General features: G+C 41.3%; 1 long non-coding RNA gene across 4 annotated transcripts in view; it reads right to left on the bottom strand.

Moving 5' to 3' along the window:
• Nucleotides 1-20,507: 20,507 nt before the first annotated feature.
• Nucleotides 20,508-21,469, bottom strand: part of LOC122564379 (uncharacterized) — a 231,353-nt gene continuing 230,391 nt past the window's right edge. For all 4 annotated transcript variants that reach the window (XR_015752853.1, XR_015752862.1, XR_015752868.1 and 1 more), the window contains one exon: nucleotides 20,508-21,015. This is a non-coding gene — a long non-coding RNA (uncharacterized LOC122564379). The remainder of the gene's footprint in view (nucleotides 21,016-21,469) is intronic.

Genomic DNA, 21,469 nt, shown 5'->3' with positions numbered 1-21,469 from the left:
AAAAGCATGGCAATACAGTATAAAAATGAAGTGTATTACCTAAATGTGGGCAGGAGCAAAGAGGTATGGATGTATGTCTGTATATGTCACTGAGGGTGGCAGGATAGATAGCATGCAATTGAAACATACAATATCCTCGGCTTTATTAATAGAGACATCAAAGACAGTTATGTTCAACTTACGTAAAACACTTGTTAAGCATCAGGAATATAGGAACAGCAGTAGGCCATTTGGCCCTTCATTCTGTTCCACCACTCCGTGAGCTCATAGCTGATCTGTGGCCGAACTCCATATACCCACCTGCCTTTGGCCTATCTCCCTGAATACCTTTGCTTAACAAAAATGTATCTATCTCAGATTTAAAATTAACAACTGATCCAACATCCATTGTGATTTGTGGAACAGAGTTCCAAACATCCACTTCCAAAGTACTTCCAAACAAACACTTGACCTTCTCTTGGGAAATAAGGTAGGGCAGGTGACTGAGGTGTCAGTGGGGGAGCACTTAGGGGCCAGCAACCATAACTCTATTTGTTTTAAAATAGTGATGGAAATGGATAGACCAGATCTAAAAGTTGAAGTTCTAAATTGGATGAAGGCTAATTTTGATAGTATTAGGCAAGAACTTTCAAAAGCTGACTGGGGGCAGATGTTTGCAGGTAAAAGGACGGTTGGAAAATGGGAAGCCTTCAGACATGAGATAATGGGAGTCTAGAGAAAGTATGTTCCTGTTAGGGTGAAAGGAAAGGCTGGTAGGGAATGCTGGAAGACTGAGTTTGGTACAAAAGAAGGAAGCATATGTCAGGTATAAACAAGGTAAATCGAATGAATCCTTAGACAGGTATAAAGGCAGTATAGTATATTTAAGAGGGAAATCAGGCAGGAAAAAAGGGGACATGAGATAGCTTTGGCAAATAGAGTTAAGGAGAATCCAAAGGTTTTTTTACAAATACATTAAGGACAGAAGGGTAACTAGGGCGAAAATATGGCCTCTCAAAGATCAGCAAGGTGGCCTTTGTGTGGAGCTGCAGGAGATGGGGGAGATACTAAATGAGCATTTTGCATCAGTATTTCTGTGAAAAAGGACATGGAAGATATAGATTGTAGGGAAATCGATGGAGAGATCTTGAAAAATTTCCATGTTAAAGAGGAGGAAGTGCTGGATGTCTTGAAACGCATAAAAGTGGATAAATCCCCAGGATTTGATTAGGTGTACCCTAGAACTCTGTGGGAAGATAGGGAAGTGATTGCTGGGCCTCTTGCTGAGATATTTGTATCATCGATAGTCACAGGTGAGGTGCTAGAAGACTGGAGGTTGGCTAATGTGGTGCCACTTTTTAAGAAGGGGGGTAAGGACAAGCCAGGGAACTATAGACCAGTGTGCCTGACTTCGGTGGTGGGCAAGTTGCTGGAGGGAATCCTGAGGACAGGACATACATGTATTTGGAAAGGCAAGGACTGCTTTGGGATAGTCAACATGGCTTTGTGCGTGGGAAGTCATATCTGACATGAAGTAACAAAGAGGATTGAGAGCAGAGTGGTGGACATGATCTATATGGACTTCAGTAAGGCGATTGTCAAGATTCCCCATGGGATACTGGTTTGCAAGGTTAGATCGCATGGAATACAGGGAGAACTAGCCATTTGGATTCAGAACTGGCTCAAAAATAGAAGACAGAGCGTGGAGCTGGAGGGTTGTTCTTCAGACTGGAGGCCTGTGACTAGTGGAGTGCCACAAGGATCAGTGCTGGGTTCACTACTTTTCACCATTACTATAAATGATTTGGATGTAAGCATGAGAGGTGTAGCTAGTAAGTTTGCGGATGACATCAAAATTGGAGGTATAGTGGACAGCAAAGGTTACCTCAGATTACAACAAGATCTTGACCAGATGGGCCAATGGGCTGAGAAGTGGCAGAAAGATAAAGGCGAGGTGCTGCATTTTGGGAAAGCAAATCTTAGCAGGACTTACACACTTATTGGTAAGATCCTAGGGAGTGTTGCTGAACAAAGAGACCTTGGAGTGTAGGTTCATAGTTCCTTGAAGGGGGAGTCACAGATAAAATAGTGAAGAAGGCATTTGGTATGCATTCATTTATTAGTCAGAGTATTGAGTACAGGAGCTGGGAGGTCATGTTGCAGCTATACAAGACACTGGTTAGGCCACTTTTGCGTGCAATTCTTGTCTCCTTCCTATCGGAAAGATGTTGTGAAACTTGAAAGGGTTCAGAAAGATTTACAAGGATGTTGCCAGGGTTGGAGGATCTGAGCTACAGGGAGAGGCTGAACAGGCTGGGGCTGTTTTCTCTGGAGCGTCAGAGGCTGAGGGATGACCTTAGAAGTTTATAAAATCATGAGGGTAAATAGACAAAGTCTTTTCCCTGGGGTGAGGGAGTCCAGAACTAGAGGGCATAGGTTTAGGGTGAGAGGGGAAAGATATAAAAGAGACCTAAGGGGCAATATTTTCATGCAGAGGGTGGTATGTGTATGGATGAGCTGCTAGAGGAAGTGGTGGAGGCTAGAATGATTGCAATATTTTAAAAGGGATCTGGATCGGTATATGAGTAGGAAGGGTTTAGAGGGATATGGGCTGGGTGCTGGCAGATGAGACTAGATTGGGTTGGGATATCTGGTTGGCATAGTTGAGTTGGACTGAAGGGTTTGTTTCTGTGCTGTACATTTCTGTGACTCTATCTCTCCTGACCAATCTGTTCCTAATTCTTAGATCATGCCCCCTAGTGCTAGAATCCCCAGGCTAGTATCTCACCGGCTATTCCTGTTACAATCTTGAAAGTGGAGTATTGAGTATATTTCTGTGCATCGGAGAGAGTGCAAAATGGGTTTATGGAAATGATTTCAAAGATGAGAAACTTCAATTACAACTATAAATTGGAGAAGTTGGGAACTGTAGAGGAGTAAGCTTAAAAACTGATTTCATAGAAATTTCCAAAATTTGACAGAGTCGATAGGGAGAAACTGCTCCCATTCATAAAGATCAAGAATGAAAGCATTCAGATGTATGATAATTTGCAAAAAAAAGCAGATGCGATGTGAGAGTCAATTTTTTCAAGTATCCAACATTTAGGAATTGGAATGCAGTGCTTGAAAGTGTTGGAGATAGGTTTATTTGAGATATTCAAGACAGAATTAGATGAATATATCTACACACAATATTCAGGGTTATGGAGAAAAAGCAGGAGAATGGCATTAAGTCTCAAGGATTGAGTGCAACCATGATGGGTCAAATGGCCTCCTTTGACACTGTAAAAATTCTGTTCTGTCATTGCATAATTGAAGAATGACCACCAGCAGACATCTGTAAATAAGCTGAGAGGATGAATGATTGTAGGAGAATTTTTAAAAAGCATGAATCCTTTTCAAGTTTCTTTGAAACCTGATTTTATGAAGATCAATTAACAGGAATTGAGGAAAAAATATGATTTAACCATGAAGAATCTTCCTATTGAGTCATCAAGGGCTTTATTCAATTGGTTCAGGAGGCAATGCGCCATGAGGGAGGTGTTGGGTAAGCATGTGACACCAGTACAGGGATGGGGCTGTCTGAGGTGGGACAGGATGCAATGAATCCACTCAGAATACATGTAACTGAGAGGAAAACTCAAGGTAAGAATCACGGAGTACTATTTATATACAGTGTGGAATAATTGTGTTTGGTGACTAACATGCCCCTGTTATTGCTCTGATAACTCACCTGATATTTGCAAATCAGCTGGTTATGCAGCCCTTTTGCAGGCCTCCATACTGGATTGTTAGAAATTGCCAGGCAATCATAAGGGGGCAACTTGTGACTTCTAAAGCTGATTGAGGCCTACTCACTGAGAGATCAGTGTTGAGAAATAATGTTTCTTTTCTTCTTGCGGATTAGGGATCCAGGGAAGTTGGAAGTCAAAGGCAAGGGCAGGGTATAACATTCAGAGGCAATCTCTTGCCCACTCATCTGTGTTTCTGATTTTCCCCCAAACTGGAGCGATGGGAGCCAGCTCCCAACCCAGCAGACTGTTCACTCTAGTTTCCCAGTCAAAGAAACTAGCCACCAATGGGAAGGCAGGTAATTGTGGTGGTGGCAAATCGATGCCTTTAAATGGCCATTAATTCACCACTTAATTATCTTAGTTGATCGTCTGATTGCCCAATCACTCAGAATTAAGGACAAAAGGGTAACTAGGAAGAGCATAGGACCCCTGAAAGATCAGCAAGGCTGCCTACATGTGGAACAGCAGGGGCTGGGGAGATACTAAATGAGTATCAGTGTTTACAGTGGAGAAGGAAATCGAAGCCAAAGGACGTTGGGAAATAAATAGTGACATCTTGAAAAATGTGCTAGATGTCTTAAAAAGCATAAAGGTGAATAAATCCCTGAGACCTGATCATGTGTACCCTAGAACTCTATGGGAAGTGAGGGAAGAGATTGATGGGCCCCTTGCTGAGATATTTGTATCATCAATAGTCACAGATAAGTTGGCTAATGTTGTGCCACTACTTAAGAAAGGTGGTAAAGAAAAGCCAGGGAACTATAGACCGGTGAGCCTGACATCGATGGTGAGCAAGTTGTTGGAGGGAATCTTGAGGGACAGGATTTACATGTATTTGGAAAGGTAAGGACTGATTAGGAATAGTCAACATGGCTTTGTGTGTGGGAAATTGTATCTCATTAACATGATTGCTTCTTCAAAAAACTCAATGAAGAGGATTGAGGGCAGAACAGTGAACATGATCTATATGGACTTCAGTAAGGTGTTTGGCAAGGTTTTTCGTGGTAAACTGGTAAGCTAGGTTAGATCACATGGAATAAAGGGAGAACTAGCTATTTGAATACAAAACTGGCTCAAAGATAGAAGACAGAGTGTGGTGGAGGAGGGTTGCTTTGCAGATTGGAAGCCTGTGATCAGCAATGTGCCACAAGGATCAGTGCTGGATCTACTGCATTTTGGTTACTTATATAAATGAGTTGAATGTGAATATAGAAGGTATAATTAGTAAGTTTGCAGATGACACCAAAATTGGAAGTGTAGTAGACAGTGAAGAAGGTTACTTTAGAGTACAACGAGATCTTGATCAGATGGGCCAATGGACTGAAGAGTAGCAGATGGAGTTTAATTTAGGTAAACGTCAGGTATTAAATTTTGGAAAGGCAAATCAGGATAGGACATATACATTTAATGATAAGGTCCTGGGGAGTGTTGCTGAACAAAGAGACCTTGGAGTGCAGGCTTATAGTTCCTTGACAATGAAGTTACAGGTAGATAGGATAGTGAAGAAGGCATTTGGTTTGCTTGCCTTTATTGTTCACTGACTATAGGAGTTGGGAGGTCATGTTGTGGCTGTACAGGACATTGGTTCAGTCATTTTTGGAATATTGTCTGCAATTCTGGTCTCCCTGCCATGGGAAGGATGTTGTGAATCTTGAAAGGGTTCAGAAAAGATTTGTAAGGATATTGCCAGGTTTCGAGGGCAAGGCTGAATAGGTGGGAGTGTCTCCGGCTGAGGGGTGACCTTAGAGGTTTATAAAGTCAAAAGGCATGCATAGGGTAAATAGGCAAGTTCTTTTCCCTGGGTTCCCAGGACATAGGTTTAGGGTGAGAAGGAAAGATTTAAAGGGACTTGGTGGCAACTTTTTCATGCAAAGGGTGGTACGTGTATGCAATGAACTGCCAGAGGAAATGATAGAGGCTGGTACAATTACATTTAAAGGGCATCTGGATGGGTATATGAATAGAAAATGTTTAGAGGGATATGGGCCAAATGCTGATGAATGGGACTAGATTTATGTAGGATATCTGGTCAATATGAATGAATTGGACTGAAGGGTCATTTTCCGTGTTGTATATCTCTGAGTATTCTCTAAGTAATTGAGGTAGTAAGTACAGGGTGAATACTTTGCGAGGGCTAACTTGTCCAATTTCTTCCATTTCTCGCCAGCCTTCTAGTGGGAAAAATTTTCCACCCATCAGAGCATATAGCACAGAATAAGCCATGCAATCCATTTTGTCTGTGCCAACTCTTTGTAAAAACTATCCAACCTCACTCCTGTTCCCATTGACCATTCAAATTCTCATTTTGATGTATAAATTCAACTCCAGCATCCTTTTTGACAGTGCATTCCAGATAAAAACAATCTCACTGGTTATGCTTCTTTTGCCAGTTATTTTAAAACTGTGTACTCTGCTTATCCACACTCCTGGACAGAGAAAATAGTTCTTATTTTGCTAATTATTCCATCAACAGCCATTATCATTTAACCCTCCCCTTAACCTTTTATACTGGAAAGAGAAGAATCCCAGATTCCCTTGTTTCTCCACATTACTGATTGCTGGTATATTTGCACCGACAAAATTGGTTATGAGTTTAGTGCCTCTTAAATTCTGAGACTTCAATATCTCAATAAACCTCAGCCTTTGCCTTCACCCTCTCAAAATGTTCAATAGGTTCGGACTGTTTGCACCAGTGGAATTCTCCTTACCATCTTAACCACACACGCACACGCACACACAATCAGCAATATGGTGCCTTGTTTGCATGTATTATTTGATGTTTTATGTTCCCAAGAAGCCCTGTGTTTCACCCCTGTAGAGCTATTATTTTTGTCAGCTATTTAAGAAAGGGATTAATGATTCACATATCTGGTTTTAAACTCTCAGTTTAATATGCTTCTAGCTCATAAAAATGTAACCCTGTTTTGATTAATATAGTGCTGTTACTGTATTGGTACTGTTCTGTGGACTGAACTCAATCTGCCAAAATGATTTTCTTCATGTCATATAAATTGAAATTAATGCTGCTTATGACTTGGGTTCACACAGGTCAGGCTGTTAATAGAACAACAATAATCATTTATTGTATCAAAATAGTCCACATTCTTCAGATGGTGGCACAGAGTAGGTTTTGAATCTTGAAGTTATAAAGTCATACAGATCTATAGTCACACAGAACAAGGTCCTTTGGCTCATCAAGTCTGTGATGGTCAAAAATAAGCACCTAACTACTCTAATCCCATTTTCCACTGGCCCATAACCTTGTGTGCCTTGGCATCACAGATGCACCTTTAAATATTTCTGAAATGTTATGAGGGTTTCTGCCTCTGACTGTTATGGGCAGTGGGTTCCAGATTGCCACCACACTCTGGGTGAGAATATGTTCCTCAACCCACCAAACCTCTTGCCCTTTACCTTAATTCTCTGCCTCCTTGTCATTGATTCCTCCCCTAAGGAGAACATTTCCTTCCTATCTACACCCTTTATAATTTTGTACAATGTAATTGTGACTCCCTCAATCTCCTCTGCTCTAAGGAAAATGAGTTGCTGGAAAAGCACAGCAGGTCAGGCAGCATCCAGGGAACAGGAGAATCGACGTTTCGGGCATAAGCCCTTCTTCAGGAAGAAGGGCTTATGCCCGAAACGTCGATTCTCCTGTTCCGTGGATGCTGCCTGACCTGCTGCGCTTTTCCAGCAACACATTTTCAGCTCTGATCTCCAGCATCTGCAGACCTCACTTTCTCCTCCAAGGAAAATGACTTGGGTCTGTTCAGTCTTTTATCGTAACTGAAACCTTCAGCCCAGGTAACATCCTGGTGAGTCTCCTCTGCATCCTCTCCAGTGCAATCAGATCCTGCCTATAATGTGGATTCTAGAACTGCACACAGTACTTAGCTGTGGGCTAAGCAATATTTTATACTGGTCCAGCCTAATGTCCCCACACTTAAATTCTGTTAAAAATCACACAACACCAGGTTATAGTCCAACAGGTTTAATTGGAAGCACACTAGCTTTCGGAGCGTCGCTCCTTCATCAGGTGATAGTGGAGGGCTCAATCCTAACACACAATTTATAGCAAAAATTTACAGTGTGATGTAACTGAAATTATACATTGGAAAATTGATTGTCTGTTGAGTCTTTCATCTGTTAGAATACCATGATAGTTTCACTTCTTTCATGTGTAAATCACAAAACCTTTTTTTTAAAGTTGCATTCTCAGGTGAGCTGTTAACAATGGGTGATAGCTAGATAATATGTTTAAATTCTGCGACTTGGCTAATGGAGGCATGTATTCCATATGTCTTAAGCACTTTATCTGTGGTCCCACTACCTTTAAGGGATCAATGGACATGCACACTAATGTCTGTCTGGTCATTGAACAGTAAGACTGTTGGATGCACATTGTGTATTCCCTTGCTTTGTTTGCTTCACCTTACATTTATCTGGATTGAATTCTACTTGCCACCCCTCAGCTCATGCCCAGCTCATCTACATCATCTTGTACCTAAGGCTATCTTCCTCACTATTTACCATGGCACCAGTTTTTGTATCATCTGCAAACTTGCTGATCAATCCTCCTATATTCAAGTCTGAATTTATATATACCACAAATAGGCCAGGTCAGGCCCTAACAGGATGGCCTAACAATTTAGACAGGGAACTAAATATTCGGCCAGAAGTTGGGTTCTTTAGCGTCTGCGTTTTTTAAAATAACATATAGGCCTCCTATCATTGGAAAATAAGTTCAGATTCACATGGCCTCAGTTCTAACAGAAGATGAGCCATAAATCAGGATAACACGTGTTTACAGAGTCACCTCTGACAGAATCCACATTTGATAGCGTATGGTCCTTGCACAGTAGGCCTACAATGAGAACCATGTTACCACAAGAGCGTGATGAAGCACCCCACCTACTTTGTTTCCACTACCTTGACAGTTCTGGAGGAGCTGTAAATTACTCAGCCTGAGTGGCTGTCCAGATTTGAAGTGCTCAGCTAAATGCTGCATATCCTTGTGTAAGTGGAAGATTAGGTCTTGCCATTTCCAATCAGGAGAGAAAGGGGATGAGGAAGCAATGAAAGTGGAAGAGGATGATGTTCAGGAGAAATTCGAGGAAGAGAGGAAACAATGTGTACAGCCTACTTCTGCCCCTCAATATGATTAAATAATCTGTGAGAATCGACTTATCAGTATCATCATTTAAATTAAAAGCAGTCCCACATGATTCACCTTCCCTCTATCATTGACTGTTATTATCTTCCTTCTGACAAGACCAAAATAAAAAAAATAAAATGACATACAAATCCAACTTTATAAATGCATTGTGACACAAAGCAGAAAAAGTAAACAAATTGCTCATTGTCCTTTCCCATGGTGCATGTTCCTTTTCCTCTATTGGTTCTACAAGGAAACTACAGCTGTCCTTGAAGAACAGCCTTAAGCAGTTCAGACTGTACCATCTCAGTGTGACGGGCAACAGCAAGGCCCCTGGAAAAATATTGGAGGTGTTGTCAGAGACTCTTAAATTTTTTCACTGATCTCCTCTAAATGTATGGCCACTGGTCTTAGACACATCTGCCATGGAGAAGAGATTCTCATTATCTATTCTGTTTATGCTTCTCATCATTTTGTGTACCCCTCCTCAGCCTCCTTCTGCTCCAAGTAAAACAAACCCAGCCCACACAGTAACTGGGACTTTTCATCTTTGTGAATCTCCTCAGCATCCTCTCCAGTGCAAGTCCTCCTGAAAGAGATCAATGGGTCATTGTATCATGGTGCTATGTGTGCGGCAGCAGCTCAGAAATCCTCATTATATTGGAGAACAGTTTGATGGAGTACTACAGTGCCCAGGAAGCACCATTGATTAATGGTATCTGGAGCCATGATAGCAGCAGACTGAGTTCACAAGATAGCCGTTTATTTCAATCCAGCACTCAGGTTTTATCAAAGGTCTATTTGGGCTGTGACAGAAGGGAAGCCATCGGACAGTACATCATGGAAAGTTCTGAGAGTGCATTGATAAAAAGTTACCACACATGTCAGAAAAGATGGCTTCCAAGCTCAAATGTCTGTGCCATGTTGGTGTGGTCTCTTAGATGTTCCTTTACACTGAGTGCAAGCTATCTGGCAGGCATTCCGGTGAACCAAACGTTTACTCCACTACATTATCAGCACTTTTCTGTATAACGTTAAGTGCATTTAATTTTTTAAAAAAGGACATATTGAATAAACTAATCAAATTTAAACAGGATAAAGCCAATTACATCCAAATATCTTAAAAGAAGCTGTCAAGGAAGTACAAGGGGCATTAATACATAAATTTAATGATTGATTAGAAAAAGTGGAGGATGAAAGGAAATCTCTATAATTAATAAAGGGGTCAGTACATGACCAAGGAATTATTGACCAGTCAGCTTAGTACCAGAGTTTGAAAAAATTGGAATACCTACTTAAGGAGAGAATAGGAGAACATCTTGAAGTGAAAAATATGAATTGTCAGCATGGATTTCAAAAGTGCACAACTTGCACAATCCATCTCATGGAATCTCTTTGAGGTTGCAACTAAAATGTTGGATAGCAGTTTTGTAATAGGTATAATTTATTTGCATTTTCAAGTCCTTTGATTAGAAAACCAAAACAGACTAGTGAATTACATCAGAGAATGTGGAATCAACAGACAAGGGATCGGATGCATTGCTAGCTGGCTTCAATATAGAAAATAGACTGTGGGAATAAAGAGTAATTATTTACAGTGACAAAAGACGGGAAGGATCAAAAATGGCAACAGCTGTTAATAATTTACATTAATGAATTGTCAAAACTCAGACATCAGTATTTGGGCATGGATGCATCGCTCATCTTTGTAACTGGTAGAATCAATTACTATCAGAGCTCTTGTGGTACAGTAGTAACATCACAACTTCTTGGTCAAAAGGATGAAATTCCAGTCTCACTTACTTCAGAGTTGTGTCATAACATGTCTCAATAGGTTGATTAAAAGAAAATCTGTATTTTGGAACTGAAATATAATTCCTGTATTTGTCAAGGATGACAACAGGGGGTGGAAGGGATAGTCAATGCTAATGAGGATTCCAACAATTTGCACGAGGTCAGCAATAAATTTACAGAATGGGTAAATAATTGCAATTGAAATTAAACATGTATAAATAAATGATAGTTCAAATACATCATCACTAACAATTGTGCATCAGAAAGGGATGAATCATAGAATCCCTACAGTGTGGAAGCAGGCCGTTTAGCCCATCGAGTCCACACCGATCTTTCAAAGAGCATCTCACCCAGACCCACTCTATTCTTGTAACCCAGCATTTTCCATGGCTAATCCATTTAGCCTGCACATTCTGGTACACTACGGGCAATTTAGCATGTCCAATTCACTTAACCCGCACATCTTTGGACCGTGGGAAGAAACCCGAACACTCGGAGAAGTTTGCACCACTTTTCTTGGGGCGGAGGGGTTGGGAAGAAAACTGAGGGGTGATCTAGTAGAAGTATTTTAAATTATGAAAGGTTTAATACAGTCAATACAGCAAGACTGTTTCCTGGTGTGGGAAAGAGCATAACTAGAGGCCTTTGATATTATTACTAAGAAATCCAAAGGAAACCTCTTTACCCCAAGGAGTGGTAAGAATGTAGATTGTGGTCCTTTAGCAAGTGAAACAGATATGATAGATACAGTTAAGGGGAAGTTCTCCATGTCAGTAAAGAGTGTAAGATTAAATTGATAGACTCGCATGAGGAAACATGGAAGGAGGCTTAAGTGGAGCATAAACACCAACAAGGACTGTTTGACCTGAATGGTCTGTTTCCTTACTGCAAATCATACGAAGTTGTGGCTCATAGTAGTTCTTACATGACTCCTCTGAAGCAGATTGAATGTGCAGCCTCACCCTCAAGAAAGCTGGCACCAGTGCCATCCTTTCATTCCATTGGGACTTCAATGCAATTGTGTGTGAGATCACCAAATTCCTGCCTCTTTGACATTATGTAAATTTTAGTGGCTATGTCAGAGTTGGTGACTGTGAGTATAGTATTAAATGTCAGCTCTATTGACTGGAACAGTTCTAGTTTTTGTGTAAGAGAAAGATCAAGAGTTGTGTTACGATGAGGGGACAGAAGAAAGTAAGAGATGCTGCTTACATTACTTGTGGCTTGTAGGCCAGAAAAGACTGGGGACTGAGACAAAGGTGGATTGAGAAATAGAAGGTTGTTATATAGTTGTCCTCATCATTGATTCCAGCAGCACTGCCACTAGCTGCAGCCATAGTGATGTCACTTTACACTATGACAGCACTGTCCCCTCCATTGCACTAAATGATACATGCATACTTCTCCTCCAGTTCTTTTCTGTTCCTGCTGCTATGCAATACTTCCCCTCAAAGAGTGAAATATTGGTGAGTGTTCTTCGATATGTTTGTGTGTTACTTTGCATATCGTGCTTGAATATTTGCCTGTATGTGCAAATTATGAGCTGTTAGTGGAAGGCTTGAATCAGTGATAAGTATATGTGGGTGACAGAAAACATATGGTGCGGCATATAGTACAGTTAGAAATTGGTGAGTGAAGGGTTATGCAGTGAATTGAGTGGTGGTTTGAGCTAGTCATGTATGATGAGCTCTGTCATTTGAAAATGAATACACTCCTCTTGTGTCAGATCATTAAACGTCTTCCTGCACTACATCCACATTCTTAGAACAGCACTCTTTGCAGTGATCACTGCAGTTATTTGTTCACACTCTCTGCTAAGAATTTGTCTGGAAGTCCTCCTGTTCTCCTGGATGAATGGGTTGTCTCACTTTCATTCCATTTGTTCCACCAAGACCTCAGTACACTGTCACGATACCTTGATGCACATTCTCCTCGCAAATTTATTGATCAAAGCCTTACAGCCAAGAAATACCTCTGGAAAAATTCCTTGCAACCATATTATGCATTTGCTTTAAGAGGTGATGGTTACTTTTTATGGAACACTAGTCCTTTGTAATATTGAGGTCCCCTGACATACATGCAGTCAGCAACAGTGTGACAAACATGACTACATATAACAATCCTTGAAGACAGAAGGTATCATCAATTTAACATGGTACATGAGATACAATGAATGAGTGGAGATTAATTGTCATATTCCTCATGCCTATTTTCAAGGTTAGACGATTTCTCTCCCAATGCATCATATGTGCTTGTAGGAATGAATCTATTGCAACTGCCATGAATTAAACATATGTTGATATTAAATAGGCAAGAGTATGTTTGTAATTGCTGGAACTGTGAACTTATAATGTCACAGTGAGGCAACTTGGACATCTGGGACCTAAGTGAAAAGGGAACACAGTTCTTTATCTCCTTAACTAAGACTTAAGGATTATAGAATAAAGAATGAAAAACTGAAGTGTAAGTTAACATTAAATCAGGTACAGAATTAATGAGAGGGTAAGATCGATTGAATTAACGAGGAAAAAAAACAAAAAGAATTTTAAATGTTTTAAATTTCAAGTCTTTTGAAATGTCTACATGAATTAAAACTTTGAAGAATGAATTTCTACATGTGTAATTGCAATTAATTTTTGCTGCTAGGTTGGTTCAATGGTAGTAATTAACAACTCACTCTGAAACACCACTGAACTCTAATCCAAGCTTTATAAATATGCAAAAGCATAATATTACAGATGCTAAAAATCTGACATAAACAACACTTGGCAACATAGGCAGCAGCTGTGGAAGGAAACAAGGCTTAACATTACAGATCAATAATCTGAGAAATATTGGTCAGAATTCTCAAATTTTAGCAGGGTCAGGATAAGGTGCAGGCACAATTTAAATACAGCAGTCCTGCAGGTGATCTCTGAATCATGAGATCTATAAGGATGGTGTGCAACTTCTAACGTGCTATGGTATCAGGGATCGTGGAATAGGGAACCCTTTAAGTAACACAATAAGTGTCTTTAGGAACTAATTAAGAGCTAAGTGTAAGTAAGAACAGGGTCAGGGTAAGGGAAGGGTAAATTGGTGAACCAGAACAGTCTGGTGCATCTAGTGCCCAGTTGTCAGTTTCATTGCATGGACATTTGAAAATTCATTTTCAATTGTTCAAAAGTATTACTTCTTGAGGCATCTTGCATTGGTCAAGCATTGTACCTTTGTTTTGTCTGCATTACCACTTAAATCTGTGTCCATGCTGGTTATTTGTGGAGCTGCTGTTCTATTAGGCTAGGTAGCAGGCCCCATCGTGGCTGCCATTTGCCTTTGCAGCTGTTAATAGGCAGGAAGATCAACTTTCCTGGATACACATGACACCACTGATTGGGTGCTGAGTTTGCATCCTACCCAGTTAGCATCTTTACAGTTAAAGATAACTTCACATGAATGATGCAACTAGGTCACAAGTTCATGACACAACATTCATCCCAGTGCTGTGCACCTGACCCAGCTTTGAAAATCTATCTCAACAATTCTATTTTACTCTCCACAGATGTTGGCAGGCTTGCTGAAAATACACATTGACTTTAAATGGTTCCACAATGTTCCCCTGTGACACCTCAGATAAGATTTAACTTTTGGTTGTAGATTTATTTCATATCTACCAAGCAAGTACAGTAATTTCAAGTTGTTTATTGCATTTAATTGGTGAGCAAGATAGCTTTGTTGCAACAATAACGATGGAGCAGTGCCACTCAGACACCAACATTTGGTCTTTCCAGTTTAACGTTGCATTCACATTTGCCTAAAGACGTTATGTCATTTGTGTATAAATAATGAAGACTATTAATAACTGATAGTTTTGAGTTAATTTTGAGTCATAGTTTAAGAATGATTTTGAAGGTGAGGAGCAACACAGCCTGATAAAGGTTTTCAGAAAAATCTGTTGTTGAGGAAGTGGAGGCCAGACTGAGAAAAGTTTGCAGTGTGGAATTAATGGTCTGACTGGTTGTGTTTGGGGTGTGGAAGGTGTGGAAACTGTTATGCAAACAAACCTCACTGCTCACCAACTTGTTGCATGAGGCAGTCTTCACTTTTGTTTACCATGAGGTAGATTTGCTGCCACCATCCTATTTTAAGGTAGGGTTATACTGGGCTCACTTTGTATGGTGTGGTAAAGGAAAACCACTTCCTAGTCAAATAAGAGGAGGCTCTTGTCTTAAACAAGATGTTGATTATTCAATATGAGCAACTAAGTACAAGTTACACTTGTATGATAGACATTATAACAGAGACTTAAAAGACTGAGCTGGTAGCTCCATCAATGTTCTAAGCTGTTCTCCAAATAGGTTATCATAGCAAGCAGTGCTTAAGGAATCCCTCAGCATTACCAATGGGTTGCCCTTCCTGCAGTTTCTTTAAATTACTCCTACTGTAAAATTGATAGAGTTAATTAACATAATTAGGCTGATGCTTCTTAAATAATCATATCTGTCCTGTTCAGTCCCTGATCCACATCTGTTGCTTTTAGCCCAAATGTCAAACATCTTTCCTGGTGATGTCTATTCTAATGTGTGGCTTTAAGAAAGCCTCCTAGTGTTTTTCTTCAATTAAACTTGTGTGTTTAGGCTTGGAATATGCTGGGGTGTAATTCCGACTTTGTAATGTCCCTGGGACTGTGACTTCGGTTTGAATTGCTTCTGTTGCCCTTGATTTCCCTTACTGTAGGCTGTGTGTCATGGTATCCACTCACTGTGGAGCAACTGGATCTGAGCTATAAGCGTTTTTCTGTAAATCTAGCTTTACCAGCCAGTAACTTTACACCACCTTCTTTTAAGGCTTCCCTTGCTCAACATGGGTTTTAACTTCACCCAGAGAGCCTCCAATCTGAATTTTCTTTTTAGCTGAACTCTAACTAAAGACTTGTCCAACAAATCTCTGGTGCTAAATGCAATCTATAATTGACTTTGAGTGACTAAAATCTAGCTCCACAGAATTTCTACATCTTCAGCTACAATGAATCATTTTTCTGGGTCTGAACAGAATCAGATAAGTTAATCGTTGTTTTAAGTGTGTCCAATAGAAAGGCTTCAGTAGTGAGTAGAGTGGGTTCTTTCTTGATTATATGTTTTTGGAGATATTTCTCTTGATTAAATTTAAAATATAAGCCATAACTATTAATTTAACCTGGGGCAGTGTTTGTAGAGGAATAAGACGGTGTTATTTTCTGGGTCTGTAGATTGTGAAGGAGCAAAACTGGCCTTTAGTACAGTGGTATGTACTTCTTGTCAGTTGTGGGAGTTTAAAGAGAGTTTAAGGGTTACTGCGGATTATATCTGCCATAACTGCTGTTGGATGCGAATCTTATCCGATCGAATGGATCGGTTGGAGAGACAGTTAGAAGCAATGAGGAATTTGCAACAGCAACAGCATGTGATGGATGGTAGCTATAGGAAGGGGGTAAAGTCTCAGATGCAGTCACATATATGGGTTAACTCCAGGAAAGGTAAGAGAGGTAGGCAGCTAGTGCAGGAGTCTTTTGTGAATATACCCATTTCAAACAGGTATGCTGTTTTGGAAAAAGTAGGGGGTAATGGATTCTCAGGGGAACGCAGCACGAACAGCCAAGTTTCTGGTATTGACACTGGCTCTAATGCAATGAGGGGTACGCGGCTTCAAAGAGATCAATTGTGTTAGGGGATTCTGTAGTCCGAGATACAGACAGATGTTTCTGTGGCCAGCAGCAAAAAAGCAGAATGGTGTGTGGTTTCCCTGGTGCCAGGATCAAAGATGTCACAGAGAGGGTGCAGAATGTTCTCACGGGGGAGAGGGGCCAGCAAGAGGTCATTGTCCACATTGGAACCAACGATATAGGAAGGGAAAGGTTGAGATTCTGAAGGGAGATTACAGAGAGTTAGGCTGGAATTTAAAAATGAGGTCCTAGGGTAACTAGGGAAAGAATAGGGTCCCTCAAAGATCAGCAAGGCGGCCTTTGTGTGGAGCAGCAGAAAATGGGGGAGATACTAAATGAATATTTTGCATCAGTATTTACTGTGGAAAAGGGTATGGAAGATATAGACTGTGGGGAAATAGATGGTGACATTTTGCAAAATGTACAGATTACAGAGGAGGAAGTGCTGGAAGTCTTGAAACGGGTAAAGGTGGATAAATCCCCAGGACCTGATCAGGTGTACCCGAGAACTCTGTGGGAAGCTAGAGAAGTGATTGCTGGGCCTCTTGCTGAGATATTTGTATCATCAATAGTCACAGGTGAAATGCCGGAAGACTGGTGCCACTGTTTAAGAAGGGTGGTAAGGACAAGCCAGGGAACTATAGACCGGTGAGCCTCATCTCCGTGGTGGGCAAGTTGTTGGAGGGAATCCTGAGGGACAGGATGTACATGTATTTGGAAAGGCAAGGACTGATTAGGGATAGTCAACATGGCTTTGTGCGTGGGAAATCATGTCTCACAAACTTGATTGAGTTTTTTGAAGAAGTAACAAAGAGGATTGATGAGGGCAGAGCGGTAGATGTGATCTATATGGATTTCAGTAAGGCGTTCAACAAGGTTCCCCATGGGAGACTGGTTAGCAAGGTTAGATCTCACGGAAAACAGGGAGAACTAGCCATTTGGATACAGAACTGGCTCAAAGGTAGAAGACAGAGGGTGGTGGTGGAGGGTTGTTTTTCAGACTGGAGGCCTGTGACCAGTGGAGTGCCACAAGGATCGGTGCTGGGTCCTCTACTTTTTGTCATTTACGTAAATAATTTGGATGTGAGCATAAGAGATACAGTTAGTAAGTTTGCAGATGACACCAAAATTGGAGGTGTAGTGGACAGCAAAGAGGGTTACCTCAGATTACAACAGGATCTTGACCAGATGGGCAATGGGCTGAGAAGTGGCAGATGGAGATAAATTCAGATAAACGCGAGGTGCTGCATTTTGGGAAAGCAAATCTTAGCAGGACATATACACTTAATGGTAAGGTCCTAGGGAGTGTTGCTGAACAAAGAGACCTTGGAGTGCAGGCTCATAGCTCCTTGAATGTGGAGTCACAGGTAGATAGGATAGTGAAGAAGGCGTTTGGTATGCTTTCTTTTATTGGTCAGAGTGTTGGGTACAGGAGTTGGGAGGTCATGTTGTAGCTGTTCAGGACATTGGTTACACCACTGTTGGAATATTGTGTGTAATTCTGGTCTCCTACCTATCAGAAAAATGTTGTGAAACTTGAAAGGGTTCAGAAAGGATTTACAAGGATGTTGCCAGGGTTGGAGGATTTGAGCTATAGGGAGAGGCTGAACAGGCTGGGGCTGTTTTCCCTGGAGCGTCGGAGGCTAAGGGGTGACCTTATAGAGATTCACAAAATTATGAGGGGCATGGATAGGGCAAATAGGCAAAGTCTTTTCCCTGGGGTGGGGGAGTCCAGAACTAGTGGGCATAGGTTTAGGCTGAGAGCAGAAAGACATAAAAGAGACCTATGGGGCAACTTTTTCATGCAGAGGGTGGTACGTGTATGGAATGAGCTGCCAGAGGAAGTGGTGGAGACTGGTACAATTGCAACATTTAAGAGGCATTTGGATAGGTATATGAATAGGAAGGGTTTGGAGGGATATTGGCCGGGTGCTGGCAGGTGGGACTAGATTGGGTTGGGATATCTGGTCAGCATGGACGGGTTGGACCGAAGGGTCTGTTTCCATGCTGTACATCTGTATGACTCTAAATGCTTTTACCATTGACTGTAGATCCTGCCTTGTTGTAAGGAGCAATCCTCACTGCTGACCACCTTGTTGCATGATCTGATCTGCATCACGTGGTAAATTTTCTAAAATCATCCTCTTTAGGGCAGGGATCCACAGGGCCTGCTTGGTTTGGTGTGGTGGTGGAAAACCATTGCTGGTCTAATGAGAAGATTGCTGTCTTAAACAAGGTATAGTTTATTGCATGTTAGCAACTAAGAAGCAATTAAATTTTTACAGAGACTCCTTCGAGGTACCAAGCTGTATTCCCACCATATTCTTGTGATACCACCATAGTGGATGGCGCTTTAGGTACTCCTGAAATTTCACACTTTCAGGTCCTTACACCTTTATGTACATGGCATTCTGCTGTAATGTATGTTTCGTTATTGCAAATTTGCAACAACATGATTGATGAACTGGGGACACTTTTGAGAGCATGAACTTTTAAAGCATGTATTGCTTGCAATGTGACTCCAGCCCCATTGGTTTAAATGATGCTGCTATTATGCGATTTTCTTATAACACAGGGTTGCACGAGAATGGTAGTACTGCGTTAGAGCAGAAGCAACTGAAATTGAAACTACCCCCATAAAACAATTTTAAAATGCTATTTTCCTGTCGTTTCAACTATGACTACACTATAAAAGAAAGACCTGCCTTTACACATCCCCTTAACCACCCCAAAACACTTTACCTTCAACTTCATATTTTGAGTGGAGTCTTTTTTTGTAACGTAAGAAATATGACAGCCAACTTTAACAGAGCAAGCTCCCACAGAGATAATGACCGCACAGTGGTTAGCACTGCTGCCTCACAGCGCCAGAGACCCAGGTTCAATTCCTGCCTCAGACGACTGTGTGGAGTTTGCACATTCTCCCTGTGTGGGTTTCCTCCGGGTGTTCCGGTTTCCTCCCACAATCCAAAAATGTGCAGGTTAGGTGAATTGGCTATGCTAAATTGCCCGTAGTGTTAGCTGAAGGGGTAAATGTAGGGGAATGGGTCTGGGTGGGTTGTGCTTCGGCGGGTCAGTGTGGACTTGTTGGGCCGAAGGGCCTGTTTCCACACTGTAAGCAATCTAAAAACCATTTACCTTAGGAAGTTATACAATGTCTCCACTGCATAACCTCCCATCTTTTCTGACTTCCATAATACCTGTTTACCCCTACCCATCAAATCCAACTTCCACCACCCCGTCTCAAATTATAGCCCCTAACCACCAGAATCTTCCAACTCCATTCCCCCATCAGATCCATTCCCTTTTTCCAGCCCATTTCCCCAGTCTCTCTCACCATTCTCCCTCTCTAACCTCCATTTCCTCTCACTCTTCCACCACTTACTACTCCAATTCCCCCCCCATCATTCCACCTTTACTCCACCTCCATTCCCCTCTCTTTCCAGACAACACCAATCCCCTCTTCCTCCACCCAATCCCATTCCTGAATTCCTTACTTCCATTTTGTGGAGATGTCTATGTTGGACTGATGTGAACAAAGTCAGAAGTCACACGCCACCACGTTATCGTCCAACAGATTAATTTGAAATCACACGCTTTCAAAGCGCTGCTCCTTCGGTCAGGTGAAGTAACAAAGGAGCAGCGCTCCGAAAGTTTATGATTTCAAATCAACCTGTTGGACGATAACCTGTGCCTTCTGACTTTGTCTATTTCCCTTTACAGTCGCTTCTACCTCCCTCTCCCATTTCCTGTATGAACAGCCGCCCCTATCCCTTCATTTCAACCCTTACCCTGCCGATCCTGTCTTCTCCTACCCCATGGTCCTAGGCTCCACCCGTGCTCACCACATCACCCCATTGCTGCGCCATCCCTGTCAGCCCAGTGGGGAGAATGCTCCACTGAGCAAATTAAAAACCTAAACGACGACGCACATCTGAAGTGACTTCCATCGGTTGTAAGGCGCTTTTGAGTCAGTCTTAGGTCACAAAATAATGTAGTTTAAGTGCAAATTGTTTATTTTCTCTCTATAAATGAATTTGTTATTACAACTGGATACAAACAGATCCATGTCCGGGTACTGAACCTGCAATATTTAGCTGGGTGTGACTGTGCGGGTTCCACTTTCAGTCCTATACCAGCAGGATTCAGCGCCGCCGAAGTGTGGTTTAAGTTTTTAAAAGCGAATCTAAATCAGAAATTACAGCCATTTCGTGTCCTCAAAGTTAGACATGACCATAGGAGCCACGCTAATTAGTTAGAATACAAGATAATTTACAAATAATAACTCACATCCTGAAAGAATCCTTAGTTGAGTTTAACATAATGTAACAGGATGTTTAATTTCTGTTGTTATTTCGAGCTGCAGTCAACCAGGCAACGATTTAAAGACAAGGTTGGAATTATTTATTTAATCATCCGTCCAATCAATGTCTTAATAGTGCAGTGAGTCTGACTGGGTAAATGTTTTACTACTCTGGGTCAAGTAAGTACAGGCGAGAGACCGCCCTCATCACGCTCTCTCTCTCGTGATGACCGAATATTTTCTTCAGAGTCTCCCCTGGGGACAGTCAGGCGTTGTCCGGCTTCGAGTGGTTAGTTAACCGGGACCATACCTTTGAAAAAAAGGGCGTGAAAAGGTTATACAAACTTCGAACCACGGGATTAAAACACCGTTGAGAATAGTTTGAATTCGTTCGCACAATAGCGAAGGGCGGATTTTCGGGAAGCAAACTAATCCACACACATTCCGTACGCTGTTGTGTCCTGATCCTATTTAACCTCACTTCCCCTGTTTAGAACAGGCAATCCGTTATATGGCTTTAAGGAAACGTCCAAGAAAGCATTTTTTAAAAAACAGAAATCCCATTGAAGGCTGCTTGTACTATTCTTAATGTAATATCGTATTTAATAATAATTTCAAGGTAAAATTGATCTTCTATCTCCACAAAAAGGCTCTTGTTGGATATTTAATCAATTACGTGTGATATAAATTTTGTACAAAATTTCTTCACACAGCATGTTTTCAGTGTAGCTATGAATGACAGGGAGGCCCTTGTGTCTGTTTCT

The sequence above is a fragment of the Chiloscyllium plagiosum genome, unplaced genomic scaffold, assembly GCF_037043375.1.
Source record: "Chiloscyllium plagiosum isolate Xiang-an unplaced genomic scaffold, Cpla_swu_hap1 HiC_scaffold_34, whole genome shotgun sequence".
Lineage (NCBI taxonomy): Eukaryota > Metazoa > Chordata > Chondrichthyes > Orectolobiformes > Hemiscylliidae > Chiloscyllium > Chiloscyllium plagiosum.
Note: the sequence above shows the minus strand (reverse complement) of the source record. Positions and strands in the feature narration are given on the sequence as shown.